The following is a 16,676-nucleotide window of genomic DNA, read 5'->3' on the forward strand; positions in this document are numbered from 1 at the left end:
AAGCTTTGGAACATGATGGCAAATGACACATTTGATGTCCGGCTGTGGGCTGCTTTTTTTTTTTTCCCCAAAACGTTTGCAGATTCTACTGGAAGAGGGAACTTGGAGGCAAAGTGACAGCTCCCGTCACTTAATGAGACGTTTATTAAGAAACTAGGACTGATGATAAGCTGCAAATTAGCCATAATATAAGTAATCAGCAGAGATGTCACATTGGTAGAGGAAAATGATAAACAGCCAAATGCTCTTCCCTGTGCTCATTAAAAGTACCTACAGTTCATTACAGACGCTAATTTGCTGGAATCCCGAGACATAAGGAGAGGAAGTTGGTGCTTCTTCCTAAGGTGTGTTTATCAGTGCTAGAGGTGTTGTTTCAACTCAAATTTCATAGATTCCTCTAATCATATCTTTAAGGTTTATAATTTTACCTAAGCATTATGGGTGTGAGTTGTAAAGTATCAGTAGATTTCTGATGCGTCGATGAAATTTAAGGAAGTAATATTCTTGCAAGAGAAATATATATTTTCAAATACTCCCATTGGGCATATAAACATATTGGGAAAGAAATTCCTAATTGCAGTTATAAAGAGTTTCTAGATTATATATTAATATACACCCTATATAGAAGGAGACATATAAAATGGGTGATTAAAATACATATTTCATTACTACAATGAATGTATCCTAGAGTGATAAAATATGTCACAGGTGAGATTTCTTATTTTCATAGGAAGACTTTATCAATTCCTTGGAAACATAGATGATTCCCATGCTGGGGCCATGAGAAACCATTAAGATTGTAATTTATCTTCAAACAGCTGCCAATTGGAAAAATCATGTTATCCATACCCAAGCATGTTTCCAATTTGTTTGGGTGACCAGAGAGGAGTATTCGATCCTCTTCATCCCTCCAGCCTTCACATTTGGCACGGCATCAGAAACAAAGAAAAAAACAAATAAATCAATTGGTGGGTCCTATTTTGACATGCTATGGATACGGAGACTGGATGGTGCTTAGTGACCACTGCATCCAAATGTTTACCAAATTAAATTTACATTTCTAGAAACTGTTCCAACACAGATATCATATAAAGATTAATTTACTAAAATAATAAACAAGGGAAGTTAGGAAAAAAGGGAGGAAGAAATATACTAAGTTGCTTCAATCATGTCCAACTCTTTGTTAACCCCATGGACTATAGCCCACAGGCTCTTCTGTCCATGGAATTCTCCAGGCAAGAATACAGGAGTGGGTTGCTATTTCCTTCATAAATGTTAATTAGGTGAACCACAGAACTAGAATTTGTCTTATAAGAAACTTTCAGAATCAGGTGAGCACACCAATGCAAATATCTGAAACCAGTTTGATGTATTCAATTATTTTGCTTATAATTTATAAGCCTCTATCTCTATTCATTATTGAATTATTGCAAACTATACAATCTCCAAAACAAATATTTTTTAAAAATTCTGCTTAAATTTTGTGTGTTCATGGCTCAGCATTTTCTTCTTAAATCCATTTGTGTAAAATATTCAAAAGGTTTCATGTTAAAATTTCATCTGTTCTTCCAGTGTTGACCACTACAAATGGGGAGGAGATTATATAATAAAACACAGATGAAAAATATTAATGTTTTATATGTCAAATACGTGTAGCTGCATCATTCTGCATCCCATCTGCAATGAATGAGAGTTCCTTTTGCTCCATGTCCTCACCAACATTTGATGACATCAGTCTCCTAGATTTTGGCCATTCTAATAGGTGTGTCTTGGTATCTCAATGTTGGTTTGATTTGCAGCTCCCTAATGTATCAATACTTGTTGAGCAGTTGAAACAATTGTACCACACCATTGCAAGACGTTAATAATAGGGGACATTGTGGGGAATGGTAATATAGGATTTGTCTGTACTTCTAATTTTTCTGTAAAACTGAAACTTCTATAAAAAATAAAAGTCTTAATTTTTAAAAATGCTGGCTGCAGTATTTGTATTTCCATCTTCTATAAGATCATTTAAAATATTGAAAGTAATAATTGACATGGCTTGAAAGATGGAATGGTGATAAGAAAGTGAAGTATAAGCTTAAATCATATGACCAAATTTTTATCAGTGTTTCAGAGACTAAACAGTACAGGAGCTTGTGAATCTTGGGCTTTATCTATAATGCTTTATATACAGAACATTTGTCTTCCCAAGAAAATAAATAACACTATGAAAAATAATCAAAAGAGCATTTCAATAATTCTGTGGCTTGCAATGAGGTGTGTTTGAATTTGCATGAGCTTGTGCTACATCATGGCAGAAAAGCTTTATATAGGAGAGAAACACTGACCTTCTACAGTTGTAACCTACAATATTCCTCACTGTCACTCACTCATTGCTATAATTCATGTAAAACACCAGCCCTCCACCGCAGAAAATAAAATGGCACCAAATTCATAGACTTTGAGAGGTGCTAAAGAGTTAAAAGGCAAATTAATTTATCATCTTCAACCAGAGGAGTAATTAAACTCTAGAAGAAATCTGACTCATAATTGAAAATGAGTAATGAGATAGCAGGATGTGAAGAAAAATAAATTAAGAGGGGAAGTTAGTCTAACCAGGGGACAAGATGTCATGTGTTTGTCACTTATGCATGGTGACATCCCAAGGCTGTGGGGTGGGAATGTGAAGATGAAACGCACAGTACACATCGTGGTTAGGGTTCCATCAGGTCCCGGGGCTTCCCTGGTGGTCCAGTGGTTAAGTCTTGGGGCTCCCAGCAGAGGGCCAGTGTTTGATCACTGATCTGGGATGCAAGATCCCACAGGCAGCATAGCACAGCAAAAACACTTTAAAAAATCCCATCAAGTCACAGCAAGGCTGCTCCAGTGTCTGGGAACAAGTGTCCAGACATGATCACACTTGGCCTTGAAAACAGTAGGGTTCCCTCCCCCAGAGCAATGGGGCATTTTGGGTAAAACTGGAAGTAGTTGGTCCACCGGCAAACTGATTATTACAGTTTCTGAACTTAATGATTTGAGACTATTGACCTGACTGTCAGAGACTCCATCACACTCACAGAGGATGACTTTATAAAAGGAATTACATAAATTTGAAGTTGAATCTAGGATTTCTGGATGTTAATCAATTGTTTCTGGATGGAGACTTTAGTGTTTTCTATATGAAATATCTTGTCATCTGTAAATAATGACAGTTTTACTTCCTCCCTTCCAATTTTGACCAGATTTTTACATCTCAAGGGATAAAAATACGTATTATGAAAATGTCTGTCTTTCCTTCATCAGTTCATGTTCATTTAGAAAGATGGATTTGGGCTGTGTGCACGACAGTATACAAGAAGTTACCATTGACTAAGGACCTGCAATTAAAAAGGAAGGCATCACTGGGGTAAGTTAAACAACAAAATTTAAAAAGCACCAAAACAGTAAGTAGATAAATGTACATTTGCCATGGTAGAGAGTAGCTTGGGTCAACAAGGATTCTTTGGGTAAGCTTCCTGAATAATCAGGGAACACAAGAGATGCTTAGGGGCGGATGGGGGGGGTAAAGTTATAATATACAAAGCTGATTTAATGGGAGCAGTTGCACATGCAATGAAGACCAGTAGTTCGTGTGGGCAAGGATCATATGGGAACTGTGCAATTTACAGAGTGGGGGGTAACAGTGATCAGAAAAAGGAGATGTGAAAACAGGGCAGGGGTCATTGCTTGAAATGACAGAAAAGGCAACTTCACCTGAAATCTGTTGTTGCTTTTTTATGTCTTTTCCCAACACAGCAAGAACATAAGTGGTCTGTCTTAATTATTTGATTTCTGATTGTATTATGATCAGTTACTAAGTTAGTTCAGAGATAAATAAATGTCTGATACATTATCCCATTTATTCTGTTGATCAAAGATGATGTGACTTTTTTATTCTAGGGTTTCTGTTTGTCTGGAACAAGTTGGCATCTGGGAGCCACTGCCTGGTATTTCTCCTCCAATTATGCCTTTGAGACTCAGCAAAGGGACTAATCCTCTTTATCGCATGATAACTTTGACCTCCTATAACACAGGCTCTCTTTCCTTACTCTTTTGTATTGAAACTTGACTGTGTTTCACAAAGCCATTAAATTATTCATTTTAAAACTTTTTTTATTCACCACCTACTGCCCTATGAGTTTTGAGATGTAGATTTTAAATATGCTTTCCTTTTAGAATTGCTTTAGATTTATAGACAATTCCAATGATAGTGCAGAATCACCCCATATCCCATATTCATTTTTCCTTGTGATTAGCATCTTACCTTAGAATGGTACACTTGTCACAATTAATGAAATAGCATTGGATATTATTATAAATGAAAGTCCATATTTTATTTGGATTCCCTTAGTGTATACCTTGGGCTTCACTGGTGGCTCAGACAATAAAGAATCTGTCTGCAATGAGGGAGATCTGCATTAGATCCCTGGGTTGGGAAGATCCCCTGGAGAAGGGCATGGGAGATCAAACCAGTCAATCCTAAAGGAAATCAACCCTGAATATTTGTTGGAAGGACTGATGCTGAAGCTGAAGCTCCAATACTTTGGCCACCTGATGTGAAGAACTGACTCATTGGAAAAGACCCTGATGCTGGGAAAGATTGAAGGGAGGAGAAGGGGACAACAGAGGATGACATGGTTGGATGGCATCACCGACTCAATGGACATAAGTTTGAACAAACTCTGGAAGATGGTGAAGGACAGGGAAGCCTGGCGTGCTGCAGTGCATGAGGTCACAGAGAGTTGGACACGACTGAGTGACTGAATAGCAAAGTCCTATTTCAGTCCCAGGATCTCATCCATGATGTCACATTGTACTTATTAGGCAGCCCATTAGGCTCTTCTTGGCTGCAACCTTGAAAACACTGAGGAATGCTGAGGTGCCTTGCAGAAGGTACCATGTCAGGACTTGACTCATATTATCTAATGATTAGACTGGGGCTGTGGGATTTGAGGGGAAGGTAAGAGTGGTGAACCATTGTTTCCATCGCATTGCATTGGAGTATATATGGTGCTCACAAATTCCATAGATCTTAGCAAGAAGGACACTGCCCAACCCACGCTCGTCCAGTGGAGAATTATTCTCCAAAACGGTTAAGTATTACCTCCCAGCACTCACACCAGAAGACAAGCTGTTCTGGGTCAAAGGCAGTGGGTGAGCTGTGAACTCTGAGTGGGGTGTGTGGTCTTGGATAGACTGCTGGAACTTTTTTTCCTATGAAGAAAACTATTGGAGCAGTGGCCAAAATGTAGCTAAGGTCTGCGGATTAGATGATAGTGTTATGGTAACTTCCTGATTTAGTTTACTGTGTGGATAAGCTTACTCCAAAAGTAAGGTACTGATGAATTTATTTTCAGGGCAGCAATGGAGAAACAGACATAGAGAACAGACATATGGACATGGGGAGAGGGGAGGAGAGGTGAGATGTATGGAGAGAGTAACATGTAGACTTACATTACCATACATAAAATAGATAACCAACAGGAATTTGCTCTATCAATCAGGGAACTCAAACAGGGGCTCTGTGACAATCTAGAGGTGTGGGATGGGGAGGGAGATGGGAGAGAGGGGATATGGGTGTACTTATAGCTAATTCTTGTTTGACAGAAAACAACAAACTTCTGTAAAGCAATTATCGTTCAATTAAAAAAAAATTTTAAGTAGCTTACTGTAAAAGTAAGTCTACAACTTACTTTTTATGATTCACAGAAAACACTACACATCTATAGGAAGAGAAATGAAAAAGCCAATGTGGTGGGTAAAAATGCTAACAGTTGTGGAATCTGCGTAAAGATTTCTCTGTGCCATTTTTTGAACTTTCTACAAATCTAAGGTGATTTGAGAGTAAATAATGATACAGAAATATGCCATAATGCTAATGGGTCCTTTTCTTAAATTCTAAAATAAAGGATCTTCTGGGGCTTCCCTGGTGGTCCAGTGGTCAAAAATCTACCTTCCAAGACAGGGGACGCAGGTTCAATCCCTGGCTGGAGAACTAAGGATCCCACATGCTTCAGGACAACCAGGCCTGGGCACTGCAACTAGAGAAGTCTACACACCTCAGTGAAGATCCAATGTAGCCAGAAAAAGAAAAAAAGGAGGCCGTGCCTCATAAGCTCTAGTAAATAAATAGACAAAATAAGTGATCTTCCATTAATTACAGATGGCATGAAGCTTCCAGGCCATATAACTCATCATTTGCCCTTTGATAAAAATACTGTTCTCCCCTGAGTGTCTTAACATTGCCCATGTGAAAAAGAAGGGCGTTTTTGTGAAGCTCAAGTTTTTTTATGATAAAAATGTTCTCAGAACTTTTTTAGCGACTGTTGATAATTATATCATGGTTCTTTACTTACGAAGAGAATCAATAATTTCATTGTGTTCAGTGTATTGTATTCCCACGGGTGGCTTTGGAGAGAAGACTTGTAATCCATGGTGGCGCCCTTCAGTTCAGCACTTGGATCACGCTTCTGCTTGGCAAAGGCGTCGACACAGGTGTGCAGACCCAGTTCCTTCTTGAGCCTCTCATAATGATGCTTTCCCTTGGCCAAAGTGTCTCCAGATCACTGTTGTACTTATACTGTGTCATTGTTCCCTTGAGTGGCTTTGGCGGGGACAGCACATAATTAGACAGCATATTCTAAATTACTGCCTGAACACAAAAGGAGAAACTTACTAGCTTTTGAGCCAGTTGAAATTTTTTTTAAATCGATTTTTTCCCTTGGATTCAACGACATAAAATGTTTGTTTTAGTAAGATGGGTTTGAGCTGTGTAAGGATGGAGCCAACTGCACAAAGGAGCTCAAGCTGAAAATTCATGGTTTGCTAGTTCCCTAAATTACCTGGCACCCTGTGATGCTGGTCTCTGCTACCATACACGCTGAAAGAAACAGGCTTAGGAAAGCAGTGTGGGTTTTTAGCAATCGGAAATGCAATAGAGCCTGCTTTGAACATCAGACTAATCCTCCAGATAATATCAGTATGTTGGCAAACTTTTCTGTGCTACTATGAAATTTTAAAAGTATAAATAATAGCATGCTAGAAATTGCCTTTTTTCTTAGAAAAATAAAGAAGGATTTGCACTGTACCATGAGTAAGAAAGACGCACACCCACGCACAACATTGTACTTTCCAGCATCTGGTTTCATCTATTATTTGGGAGGGTTCAACTAGGTAGCAAACAAGTACTTTTCATATAAACAGGCCTTTAGTTTTCCACTTCAGTTATTGAGAGGATCACAGTGAAAATCCAACTTGATAATAAATCTATGAAATTATATGTAGTATAAAAGTAAGGCATTTAGAAGATGATCGATTCTGCTTTTGTCTCTTTCCAGCATTTTACCTTGTGGCACTAGTGGTAAAGAATCCGCCTGCAATTCGGGAGATGAAGGTTTGATCTCTGGGACAGGAAGATCCCCTGGAGAAAGAAATGGCAACCCATTCCACTATTCCGGCCTGGAGAATCTCATGGACAGAGGAGCCTGGTGGGCTACGGTCCATGGTGTTGCAGAGTTGGACACGACTGAAGTGACTTAGCACAGCACATATTTACCTTACCCTAGGTAAGCTACCCAAGCCCTCTAACTTCCATTTTTCTATACTTGTCATCTGAAAATTGTGTAAACCCACACACATACATAATTTAAAGATGAGAGCATTTTGTTCATTGAAAATAGTAACTAAACACCAATCAGTACTCTCAATCAAGGAGAACGGAGCTTCCTACTGTTTATGTCTTTGGAAGAAACATAGATAACAGCTAAAAGCTTCAGACTTTTCAGTGTAGCAGAATCAAGAGGGAAGACAGAGTTTAGACTTGTGCCCTCACTGGGTGGAAAGACCCTGGATCACCTACCAGCACCCTCCAAGCTCTTCATCCTCCCCGATCGGTCGGAAGGCAGCAGCGTTAATTAGTTGGCAATGGCACTGGCAGCCGGTCCAGAAATTCTCTTTCCAAAATCTGGAGTCTTCAAGTTCACTGTCAACATTTGGGAACACTTCATCTGCATGGCTGACAGGAATATGAGAGGTGATTCCAATAGATTAACATTGCAAGGCAGCTACAGCAAAGCAAACCTCACATCCGCAGGGGATCTTGGAAGACAAAACCGAAACACAACACTTTTTATTGGTTATAAGGGATGGGCTATTCCTAAGTTGCTTAGCTGTCTCAACACTTAAATGGCATTAAACAAATTTTATTAAAGTGCTTTATGTAAATAATTCTTTTAAAGCAGCAAAGTGTCTACAGAGTCACTCCTCTGTTTGGAAGCTTAATTTTCCTCTTTCCATGTTTTGAACTATTTCACTACTGCCTGACTAAAGGGTCATAGACAAGAGTGAAGTAAGAGTGAAGGGTGAGAAGAGCGTGTGACAAGATGGAGAAGCAGGCCCTGATCACGGGATAGCAGTTACTACACAGATAACAACTGTGCTCATCCAACAAAATCATTAATTTTATGTGAATTCCTAAAGCTTAAGTGTTAGGAAGTAATGTTTAATCCTGCTTGCAATAGCAGTAATGATTCAACTAAACAATTTTAATAAAATCTACTGTTTGCAATAGTTATATAAAATAAAATTTTTTTAGAAAAAATTTTAAAAACACACTGAAGACTACATTATCAATTATAAAACTTTTCTAAACAATAATGAAGCCTAAATATAGAGAGTTGTTTACTATATGCATGGATACAAAATTATAATTTCCCGGGACTTCCCTGGTTAAGACTTCACCTTCCAATGCAGGGGGTGCAGGGGCCAAAAAACCAAAACATAAAACAGAAGCAATATGTGACAAATTCAATAATTCAATTTATCATAATTTCTGAGCTCCTACCTATGCATAGAAGACCTGGGCAGCTATCTGGGGACCTACTAAACTAATACTTTCCAGAATTTGCAATGGTGAGATCACACTGATGTGGGAGGGAGACGTCCACGGGACCCTGACGGTCTAGGGATCTGTCAGCGTCGGCAGAGGAGGAGGAGAGGGGAGAGGCAGTAGCCAGGCAAACAGGCCCAGCCTTAGAAAGCCTTTGGAACTGTGACATTGGACATGCTTGTCCATCTTCTCCGAGACTGTCAGCAGTGGTTCCTCTGACAAGTCTGGACACAGGCCTGGCCTGACCCGGCCCCTCGAGACTCCCATAAAATTTCTCAGGGAATGGACTCATTGCCTGTGCTCTGGACATTTCAGGTCTCCTCCCCTGGCTGTTCTGGCTGGCGTCTGGGTGGGCCCTGAGGACAGCACTGCCCTGTCCATGCTTGTGTCAAGACTGTGTTTTCCCCACATCTTTTCAAGAGTCTGATAACCCCAGACCTTGTTCAGCCAGACAATCTGTGAAAGTACCTTGGTCATGATTGGCCTATCTGCTCTGTTTTTCTTCTTTTGGTAAAAGCATCCACTTTCCTTTTGAGGAAATATCTGTTCTCTAGCTGTGTTGTTGAGGAGAAAACTCCTTCTCCTTTAACACAGCTTGCTAGATTCTTCTGAATAAAAATAACTACTTCATTCTCCATATCACTTTGTAAATATAGTCATAATATCTTTTTAAGAGTTGTGAATCCAAAATATTTTATTAAGAAAACCAGTTAAATGACCATTTTTACTACTAAATGTCCATGATTGAAAACTAATATTTTGAGGGTTATGATTTTAAATTGTTTGAAGTCTTAACATGTTATGATTCAAGTGAATATTTCCAAGCATATAAAATTTCCAAAAAATTGAATTGTTTATAATTATGGCTCTTATTGTCTTCAATTTTGCAGAATATAATTTCTTTGATATATCCTACTAACAGTTCAGTTCAGTTCAGTCACTCAGTCGTGTCCGATTATTTGTGACCCCATGAATCGCAGCACACCAGGCCTCCCTGTCAATCACCAACTCCTGGAGTCTACCCAAACCCATGTCCATCGAGTCGGTGATGCCATCCAGCCATCTCATCCTCTGTCGTCCCCTTCTCCTCCTGCCCTCAATACTTCCCAGCACTAGGGTCTTTTCCAATGAGTCAACTCTTCCCATGAGGTGGCCAAAGTATTGGAGTTTCAGCATCAACATCAGTCCTTCCAATAAACACCCAGGACTGATCTCCTTTAGGATGGACTCGTTGGATCTCCTTGCAGTCCAAGGGACTCTCAAGAGTCTTCTCCAACACTACAGTTCAAAAGCATCAATTATTCAGCACTCAGCTTTCTTCATGGTCCAACTCTCACATCCATACATGACCACTGGAAAAACCATAGCCTTGACTAGATGGACCTTTGTTGGTAAAGTAATGTCTCTGCTTTTCAATATGCTATCTAGGTTGGTCATAACCTTCCTTCCAAAGAGCAAGCATCTTTTAATTTCATGGCTGCAATCACCATCAGCAGTGATTTTGGAGCCCAAAAAAATAAAGTCTGACACTGTTTCCACTGTTTCCCCATCTATTTCCCATGAAGTGATGGGACCAGATGCCATGATCTTAGTTTTCTGAATGTTGAGCTTTAAGCCAACTTTTTCACTCTCCTCTTTCACTTTCACCAAGAGGCTCTTTAGTTCTTCTTCACTTTCTGCCATAAGGGTGGTGTCTTCTGCATATCTGAGGTTATTGATATTTCTCCCGCCAATCTTGATTCCAGCTTGTGTTTCTTCCAGCCCAGCGTTTCTCATGATGTACTCTGCATATAGGTTAAATAAGCAGGGTGACAATATACAGCCTTGATGTACTCCTTTTCCTATTTGGAAACAGTCTGTAGTTCCATGTTCAGTTCTAACTGTTGCTTCATGACCTGCGTACAGGTTTCTCAAGAGACAGGTCAGATGGTCTGGTATTCCCATCTCTTTCAGAATTTTCCACAGTTTATTGTGATCCACACAGTCAAAGGCTTTGGCATAGTCAATAAAGCAGAAATAGATGTTTTTCTGGAACTCTCTTGCTTTTTCGATGACCCAGCGGATGTTGGCAATTTGATCTCTGGTTCCTCTGCCTTTTCTAAAACCAGCTTGAACATCTGGAAGTTCATGGTTCACGTATTGTTGAAGCCTGGCTTGGAGAATTTTGAGCATTACTTTACTAGCATGTGAGATGAGTGCAATTGTGCGGTAGTTTGAGCATTCTTTGGCATTACCTTTCTTTGGGATTGGAACGAAAACTGACCTTTTCCAGTCCTGTGGTCACTGCTGAGTTTTCCATATTTGCTGGCATATTGAATTCAGCACTTTCACAGCAACATCTTTCAGGATTTGAAATAGCTCAACTGGAATTCCATCACCTCCACTAGCTTTGTTCATAGTGATGCTTTCTAAGGCCCACTTGACTTCACATTCTAGGATGTCTGGCGCTAGGTGAGTGATCATACCATCGTGGTTATCTGGGTCATGAAGATCTTTTTTGTACAGTTCTTCTGCGTATTCTTGCCCCCTTTTCTTAATATCTTCTGCTTCTGTTAGGTCCATACCATTTCTGTCCTTTATCTAGCCCATCTTTGCATGAAATGTTCCCTTGGTATCTCTAATTTTCTTGAAGAGATCTCTAGTCTTTCCCATTCTGTTATTTTCCTCTATTTCTTTGCATTGATAGCTGAGGAAGGCTTTCTTATCTCTCCTTGCTATTCTTTGGAACTCTACATTCAGATGGGAATATCTTTCCTTTTCTCCTTTGTTTTTCACTCCTCTTCCTTTCCTAGCTATTTGTAAGGCCTCCTCAGACAGCCGTTTTGCTTTTTTGCATTTCTTTTCTATGGGAATGGTCTTGATCCCTGTCTCCTGTACAATGTCACGAACCTCTGTCCATATTTCATCAGGTACTCTGTCTATCAGATCTAGTCCCTTAAATCTATTTGTCACTTCCACTGTATAATCATAAGGGATTTGATTTAGGTCATACCTGAATGGTCTAGTGGTTTTCCCTACTCTCTTCAATAAGTCTGAATTTGGCAATAAGCATTTCATGATCTGAGCCACAGTCCACTCCTGGTCTTGTTTTTGCTGACTGTATAGAGCTTCTCCGAGGCCGGGGGTGGTGGCCGAGAGGAGTTATCCTACTCACAGATAGCCTCAAAAGTAGAATATTGAAAAAATAATTTATTCTAATTTTATTTGGTTACTTAACAAAATTATTTCTAAGTGATGATAGTTTTGTCCTCACAATTGTACTGCCAACACAGTGAAAACATTGGAGAAGTGTGCGTGCAGCTGATGACTCAGAGGGAGGAGCCTGTGTTCCAAAAGAAAGAGCCCGGAGTCCCGAGGAATCAGTCCTAAGTTGTGGAACCGAATCAAGGAGCTCCCTGCCGAATTCTAAAACTGCTGTGGATCGTCGACTGCCTTTTACTTCCCATGTTCCTCTTTATGACCTAACATGTCTACAGCTGCTCCCCCCCATCCACCTGTCCCACCACTACACGTGGAGTGACACCTCTATAGCTGCTCCTGTCTGCCTGTCCCACCACTGCACATGGGGTGAGATGGGCAAATAACTTGTCTCTATTTCACACGTTCACAGGAGATGACTGTGCCCAGGGGCGTTTCTTAGCCTATCCCACCCAGGAACCTCATCTGCACTGGGGCCTGATCTAGATGATGAGATTTTGAATTCTGAGGTGATGCCACAATGGGATGAAACTTCTGAGGACTTGGGTAGGAGAGCGACTACATTTGACAGGGGAGGAGGTGACTCACTGGAGGTAGAAGGTGGATGGCAGCAGACAGACTTCAAGGTGGTGTCCAAGATCCCTTCTCGGGGTTTACATCCTCTTATCATCTCCATCCCTTGGGAGCTACCTGGAACTTGCTTTCAACCCAAAGACTACAGTGGCAAACGTGTCACGCTGGCACTGCCTGGACAGCGTCAATTCTGTAGAGTCTGTGTTGTCAGCAGCCATGAGTCCTGTTGTCTCGAGGCCATGAGTTTTGCCAAAATGACCAAGTAGACTTGAAAGGGGGCCCTTCCATCCTTGAGCTCCAGTTGAGAACCCTGTCCTGTCTGACACTTTGACTGCAGTCTTGGAGAGAACCAGGCAAGCTATGTCAGGACTCCGGATGTGGAGAACCTGTGATGCAGTAACAGGCAGTGTCCTAGCAGCTCTGTGGGCAGGGTGGCCCAGGACTGAACAATAACACACTCTGCAGTGTTGCCACATGAGTAATACTCTTCACTGGCCCTTGCTTGAGCCTGTTGGACATACACTGCCCAAGGATAATCACGGTTAAGAGGCACTATTTTGTTTCTGATAAGTTTTCTGTATTCCTTAGAGAGAAATAAAGCGCTGCTCTGATTGATTTCTGGCTATGAGTTTGGTCTTTCTATAAAGAATCTCTAGGAAGTCATTGAAGCAATCAGCACATGCAAAATGGTGGCAAAAACACATTAGATTAACAGCTCATCTCCTCCAAGGATGCTATCAGAGAAAACAGCTGTAAACATGGCATAAATTCGATTCGAGTTAAGCACAGCAATCTAGTTCAGGTTATTGATCTTGTCCCTAATAAATTAGTGGGTGAATGCCTGGCTGGCCAGAACAAAGGTTGTTGAAAATTCCTTACCTGCAAACACTTCTGAATGATTCCTAACCCTGTCTTCCTCCACCCAATGTTATAAAATAGAGCTTAGGAACTAACTCCCTATTATGCAGGCAGGGGTTTCATGCCAGAAGAGAGCAGAGCTTTTAACAGAAATTAATGCCTGGTTTATAGGGTCTCAGATGGCAAACACCAATGGAAGGAGGCACAGATTAAAATAGAGATGAGAGTCAACAAACGGGAGAAGGAAACAACACACTTGCTAAATGAAAGTGTGTGTGTACTTGTTTAGACTTGGAGGCAGGGAGGAGATTTTTAAAGTATGTATGTTTTGCTGGTTTATTCATTAGAATGATAAATTTGGTAAACAATCATCAATGACATGATCTGGCAAGTAAAAAATATACCTCCTGGTCTATACTAGGTTCTTGAAGAAAATGGGCAAATGCTGCTGTAAATAAAAGCACGATATATAAAGTTAGACGTACAACAGTACTTACTCTCCAAATGCGGCCTTCAGCAGTTTATCGACTACTGAAAAAAACATATGACAGCGTGAAGCCAGCAAGCTGCAGATAATAGACTGTCTTGAGAGAGGCTCCTTTTATCCTGCACACAGCAGTAGGTGATAAATGGCTCTCGTGTCAGCCTCCTATTTTCCTCTGCTCTCCCCCCAAAGCATATCTCGGATCAGGGACTAATAGCCCCCCAGGAGAAGACATCCGGACAGCACCCTTCTCCGCTGTGGTAGCACAGTGCTCGTACATCTGTCAGAAGCCTCCGATAGGAACAGGCTGAGGGCTCGTTGTTTGTCTACCAAAACATGGTATTCTTGGCTACAAAAAAGGAGAAAGGAACATAATGTAATTTATTTCTGTGAATGGGAGAGGTTTTATGATCCCAGAACAACAGTTTAGCCCAGAGGCCTTCACGGTATTAACTATTTCTCTTAATACGTACCTTGGACAATGATATCTGTCATAAAGGCTTCCCACGGTGAATGGGAAATTCGTATTTAAGCTACCTTAGAGCTAAGCTTATTTTAATCTTGTGCTTTGGAAAAAGGAAGAAAGAAGGGAAACATCAATTTCACAAAGACATTGCAGCCTATGACATTTCTAGTGTTCAACATTGCCTGGTAGGTAATCAAATGGGTTTTAATGTCACTTTGAGACAGTTGCCTAAAAGTTATCATCAGTCTATGCAGGTCTGCCTGATTGAAAGTGGGCTCACCTCTTAATAGACTGAAAATAAGGCCCCAATACAGCACACACACAAAGCTATCAGCAAGTAATGCAAGCACTGAATCCCTTCTTGCTCGGAAAACACATAACTGTAATTACAACCTACTCTTGTCTGTTTGGCTGTCTTTGAGAGAAGAGGTCCCTTTAAGGACGTAATGGTAAAATAAGGTGATGGTTCTTGGAGATGTGCTGTGAGATTTCAGAGAAGAGCTGTGAAACCATTTTGAGGACGGGGTTTAAGAGCCATAATGAAGACAGATCGCAATTAAGGGCTCTTGAATCATTTAATAAAGAGAAGAGATTAAGGCAGCTAGTCCTCCTAGGAAATCAGTGAAGAGTGGTGAGATGGTTAATTAGCAGCAGCTTCCGTGCACTTTGGTGGTTGTGGGGAGTGCGGTCCAGGTTCATTTAGGGGAATGACGAGCTTTTTAATCACCCAGCATCGAGAGTGATGCCAGCAGACAGCCGTCAGCTCTCAGGCCCTGGACGGGTGTCGTAGGTGAGGACCACAGGACTTCTGGGCACTGCCTGCTTTCTGATTGGTCAAAAGGGAGAATGAAGTTCTGGCCCCTTCATCATCGTGAAGATGAAACTTCAACTCTCTTAATATTGGTATGTATTTTAAGTCTTGATTTTTCTATTCTGATAATACACTTTTCTACTGTTATTGCACAAAGTATGGGTGGTATCATTAATTTTTTAAAAGAAAAATCTTGAAATGTAGCTCAATTTAGAAAGCATGGATTTAGCATCAACTCGATAGAACTAAAGGACTCCCCTGATGGCTCAATGGTAAAGAATTCACCTGCCAATGCAGGAGAAACAGGATATATAGGTTTGATCCCTGGGTTGGGAAGATCCCCTGGAGGAGAGTACGGCAACCCACTCCGGTATTCTTGCCTGGAGAATCCCATGGACCAAAGAGCCTGACAGGCTACAGTGCATGTGGTCATAAAGAGTCAGACACGAGTGCGCACACACATAGTAGAATTAAAATTTTGCCACTTACTTCAGAGACTGTGAGATGACATGTTAGTTATAAGGGAATTCTGAGTTTTGTATAATAAGTGAACATTTTCTCCCTTTCATCTTGCCATCTCTTTCCAACAAGTCAAATGAATGAGATCAAAGGTGGCTTTTGGTTTCCAACACTGACAGCTCTATGGTGGTGTTTCACAGTGGCAGATAAACTGGAATTCTGTTTCCATTGTGTTAATATTTCCTAACAGACAGTTGGAAGCCAGAGCTGAGCACAGACCTGGAGCCCTAGTGTGGAGTAGGTTCGTTACAATGTAAAATTTCTTTGGGGAAAAGTGGTGTCTTCAGTAGGAGCTGTGGAAGGTAGTTTATGTATCATTATGTAAACATCACAGCTTACACTCTGATGTGGGAGGCCCTGAAGTTTCAATGCTTTATATATAAAGATTTATTCATACATGTCCCAACAGACCCACTCACCATCCCCTCTCCACTCTACTCCAATCTCTTTAATTAATGCACGTTAGTGGAGAAAATCTTTAAGATGAGCCATTTGTTAAAGACTGTGAAAAGCAGTCTTATATTTCATGTGATTTATTTCAAATTTAAATCAAAACAGTTACGTTGGAAGAATGAAATAACTTACGTGCACTTGTATATCATTTTATTTCCAGTAGTTCAAATACATTTAAACTTATGTTAGATATTTCCCTGGAGTCTAATAGTGAATAATCATGACTCTGTATTAAATATATTTCACATGTATTTTCTACTCTCTTGTGCCTCCATTTCAGTCTTTCACTGATCACAAAATTTCTGAATCTTGAAAAATTCTGAGTCATGACCTCCCCTCCAGTTTAAAATCACAATGTATTTCTTTAAAAATTTGTGTAGCTCCACCACAAAAGAAAAAAAAG

At 40.4% G+C, this 16,676-nt stretch overlaps 1 long non-coding RNA gene across 1 annotated transcript; it reads left to right on the forward strand.

The window, feature by feature from the left end:
* Positions 1-4,579: 4,579 nt before the first annotated feature.
* Positions 4,580-13,295, forward strand: LOC145532360 (uncharacterized). Its single transcript, XR_014073170.1, has 4 exons — positions 4,580-5,281; positions 6,411-6,519; positions 7,362-7,589; positions 12,184-13,295. It is a non-coding gene; the product is annotated as an uncharacterized LOC145532360 (long non-coding RNA).
* Positions 13,296-16,676: the final 3,381 nt, after the last annotated feature.

This window comes from Giraffa tippelskirchi, chromosome 13 (assembly GCF_054371585.1).
Source record: "Giraffa tippelskirchi isolate mGirTip1 chromosome 13, T2T-mGirTip1v1.2.pri, whole genome shotgun sequence".
Lineage (NCBI taxonomy): Eukaryota > Metazoa > Chordata > Mammalia > Artiodactyla > Giraffidae > Giraffa > Giraffa tippelskirchi.